The sequence below is a fragment of the Camellia sinensis genome, chromosome 2 (assembly GCF_055761805.1).
Source record: "Camellia sinensis isolate YWXY chromosome 2, ASM5576180v1, whole genome shotgun sequence".
In the NCBI taxonomy this organism is placed as follows: domain Eukaryota; kingdom Viridiplantae; phylum Streptophyta; class Magnoliopsida; order Ericales; family Theaceae; genus Camellia; species Camellia sinensis.
Window position 1 is genome coordinate 183,782,713 of NC_138962.1, and position 4,415 is coordinate 183,787,127.

The following is a 4,415-nucleotide window of genomic DNA, read 5'->3' on the forward strand; positions in this document are numbered from 1 at the left end:
CATTGCTAATGACTATTGTCGACGGCTATGATACTGTCGCTAAAGGCCTTATTTTTCAATAATATTCCCTACCTTTTGCGACAGTAGAGGTGCCGTCGCAAAAAGCCTATTTCAAATTTCTTTTTGAGACGAGATGTTCTGCCGTCTCAAAAAAAATTAAAAAACAAAAAACAAAAAAAAAACCTATAATAAAATTATTAAAAATATAAAAATGACTTATATTAAATGAAAAATAACTATAAAAAAAAACCAATAATTATATAATAATTAAAAAGTCCAATATATAAATAAAAATTCATCTATAATTAAAAAACAAGTTATATTCTAACATTAACAATTCCATCTTCTAGTTAAATGTAAAATACCACTGAAACACTGCAACATAAAAACAAAGCCAAGGGCAAAAAAAACAAAAAAATGTACATAAGATGGTCACTAGCTACATTAATACTGGAATTGCTTTAATTACATATCATATAAGATTAACCCAATCCATTCCATGATTGTAATTGTTTTCTGGCACATAAAAAATATTTCCAAACCCTTCCATCCCAAACTCCCCTAGAAAAGGTGGATCCATGGCTTCCATGGAGAACAATGAAGTCGGGCTGTTGCTTGAAACACCATCGCATCTCTCCAGTAGCCTCTGTATCTCCTTCTCTGCCTCGGAAAGCTGTTGAGGTTGAAGAAGATACAACAAAAGAGCCAACTCAGTATCTAAAAAATATACTTGAATTTAAAATTCAAGGCTTCAACCTAATAGACATGTAGCTCTATAAATTTTGAGTTGAAAGAACAAATAAAAGGATTGAAGAATTACTCCAAGAGAACAAAACTCTATAGGAAAAATTGAAAAATATTCATCAAATGATAGTAAATCAGAATAGGAAACAAAATTAAATTAGACTTCCTTTTTGAAAATTGCAAACTAAGGGTTGACGAAAATTCACAATTTTACGGCACTCTAGAAAGATATTTAGTACATTAATGATTATTGTATGAGATGATGATCAAGAATACTCATAGCCATAGTCTATATATATATGCTTTTCTGCAAGTTGTGAAACAGAGTAATTATATTTGATTTAGTGATATGGTGACAACAAAGAGTAAAATGTCAGGCCTAAAGGATTGTCATCATTTGAGCAACATTTCTTCACCTACTAGTGAGGACTGGGGAGTTTAAAACTAAACCAATGAAGATGTTTACCTTAAGACGGACGATGAATTAAAAAATATAGAGAGGGATTTTAATAAACTTAAACTTCAACATAGGTGATCTTGGGCGAAAGAGATCAACTATTTGAGATGGTAAAGAATTGATAAAAAAAATTCTTTGATAAATCAATTATATATTTAAAAAAAAAAAGAACATAATTGAACAGACATCTGCCAAATGCATTTTTTCTTCTAAAGAAGGCCACACTAAGCTCGCACAGTGCTGTATGTCAAAGACACAAGCACAAGCTCAAGCTCAGCCTATTGGATACATACAACTGCCACATTAACAGAAAATAAGTGTGCTAATAACATGATGAAAAAAGAACAAGAGGTACCTTAAATATGTACATTGATTGAATGATCATCGGCCTCTTGTAGTCTAAGGATAAGAGTAAGCTTGATAGTTTCTCCGAGCAAGAGAATTTTTTGAAGACTGGATCAATCTCATGCAGCGCTACACAAAACATACAATATGAGTGGCAATACAATGTATTCACCCAAAAAGAGTGGCAATATAATGCCAACCAAAAAGGCATAACAAATGTCAGTGTACCATCCACTCATATCCTCTTTTCGATCATTTGGATTGTCATAGCAATTCATTTACTAACTTTATTAGAATCCAAATAAGATTATTGAAATTTAAAGATATAAATGAAAACATTCAAAGTAATTATAGAATTTAAGGGGATGACAGAGATGATATGAATTCTCCACATACATACATCCAAGAAGGAAGAAGAAACAAAAAAAGTTAAGTGCATGGAATGTGTTGGACACAAGTAAAAAAATCAAAGAAATCATTGATATTTCACATTTCACAACCCTCAATCTGGTCTTCTACATATTAGAATTCTTGCAACACTCCAACTTCAATTGCACAAGAAAGAAATCCAAAACGTCAAATCCAAGGGAAGGAAATACAAATTAGCACTATAAACTAGTCAAAGAAATCATGTATTGGATGCATGAGCAAAACTTCTGATTTTGTATAAAGAAATTAACGTTGATTGAAGGAAATGAACTTACTAGGCAGACACAGTTTAAGTGAATAGATCTACTATGATTTTTGATAACTTTCTACTCTCTTTTCAGAGTGTGACACGGGAATAAACAATGGGGAAAACTTACAGGACTCTTTCATAGTAAGATTCAATAGTAGGTCTCCAAGATGGAAAAACTTCTGGAATTTCCTAGCCAGACAACACCAGAAATAATGTTTTCACCTTAGGAATCATGTACCCATTGTACAAAATGTATGCTAAATGACAGATCACAAAATGCAGGAGAAATGAAATTGTTATATGAGGACACATTAAGAGAACATAAACAAATGAAAGCACACGAAATTATTAAAATACCTTCTGAAGGCCATTGATTCAGATTACTATGACTTGAAATGCTTTCCAGGGGACCAATATAGAAACTTTCTTTTGAGTCACCTGTACTCCAATCAGTAGAAGACAGTCAACCCCAAGTTCTTTTCTCCATTACACCAATGAAATATGTATTAATGAGAAAAGAACCGATTAGAGTTTCTCCATCTAATATCAATCATACCATCAATCAATGAGTTTCAACCCTGGCTTTAAATTCATGAATTGGAAAAAAGTATCTTTAAGACCACATCCTGTTTAGACTGAATCACAAAATCTTTGTAAAATCATTGCCAAACTTGCTATTATTTGTCAATTTATGCTTCCACCAAAATTTGAGAGCATTCATTCAAATTTTCAGCATATTCAATCTCGATACTATACTGATACACTTTTCTGAATTTTTTTTTTTTATAATCTGAAAATTTCAACTTACATCGGCACATTTCCCACTTTATATACAATTACCTCAGTTTATTTTCAATACACACCGTCTAGTTAAGCAAATGACTTCCCAAATGACACTATATCACTTGTCCACTATAACACTGCTGCTTTTCTAAGCTGAAATATAACTAAGTATGTAAACATTCAAGTCCAATGGGATGTCCAAACACGCCCTAAATGCACAAACATGTAACTTGATTTTAATTTCTGGGTACTTTTGTCTTGATTTGCATATATAATATACCAAATCTGAAAAAAAAAATTAAATTAATTAAAAACAAAAACACACAGATTCATATTTCAGATTCAAATTTAGATTTCAGAATTAATAAAATTAACATACAGATTTCAGATTTCACAACTAAGATCAACATTACACAGTGTGAGACACAACTAAGATCAGATTTCAGATTACACAGTGTGATCAACTAAGATCAACATTTCAGATTCAGATTAACATACAGACATTACAGACATCACAGAATGAGGGAGACATTACACACACAGATTCGATCGGTGCAGTGTAGAGATGAGAGATCAGGGAGAGAGAGAGAGAAAGACTTACCTGTGAGACAATGTGAGTCTATCGGGGCGAGAGAGAGAGAGACAGAGATGAGACTGATCTGATGAGATGAGAGAGTGAGGGAGACAGATTAGATCAGAGATATATCTGATATATATATATATATATATATAAAACAACCATCGGGCCGAGAGAGAGAGAGACAGAGATTGAGAGAAAGAGTTTACCTGTGAGTAGATCGGCGGTGCGATGATCGGTGCGAATCGATGAGATGAACAACGAGAGAATGAGAGAGTGATCGGTGCAGAGATGAACGAGATCGGTGCAGAGACGAACGAAAGGGTGAGAGAGAGAGAGAGAGGCGACTGAGAGAGTGATGTAAGGGAGACGATTAGATTTAGGGTTTTTTTGGTTCTAAGAATTGGGGGGTTTTTTTTTGGTTCTAAGAATTGGGGATTTTGGTGTGGGGGGGCGCGGGAATGGAAAAAATGGGTTTTTTTTTTAATATTTTTAAAAAAATATTATTTAAAAAATAATATTTAAATAATAAAAATATTATTTTCATTTTTTTATTTTGTAATAGAAAAAAAAAATTAAAAAAAAAATTCATCATAAATGAATATTTAAATAATAAAAATAAATAAATAATAATTTTTATTTTTTTTTCGTTATTAAGGTTGAAAATTTATTTGTTTCATATATATTTTAATGAAAAATATTTTTCACTAAAATAAAAATGAGGGGGGGGGGATGAGAAAAAAAAATAAAAAAAAAATTTCATCATAAATGAATATTTAAATAATAAAAATAAATAAATAATAATTTTCATTTTCTTTTCGTTATTAAGG

The 4,415-nt window shown here is 31.5% G+C and overlaps 1 long non-coding RNA gene across 1 annotated transcript; it reads right to left on the reverse strand.

Annotated features, from left to right (window-relative positions):
* Window positions 1-1,974: 1,974 nt before the first annotated feature.
* Window positions 1,975-3,995, reverse strand: LOC145819756 (uncharacterized). The gene is made up of 3 exons (XR_014360528.1): window positions 3,795-3,995; window positions 3,610-3,667; window positions 1,975-2,663 (listed from the first exon to the last, which is right to left on the reverse strand). It is a non-coding gene; the product is annotated as an uncharacterized LOC145819756 (long non-coding RNA).
* Window positions 3,996-4,415: the final 420 nt, after the last annotated feature.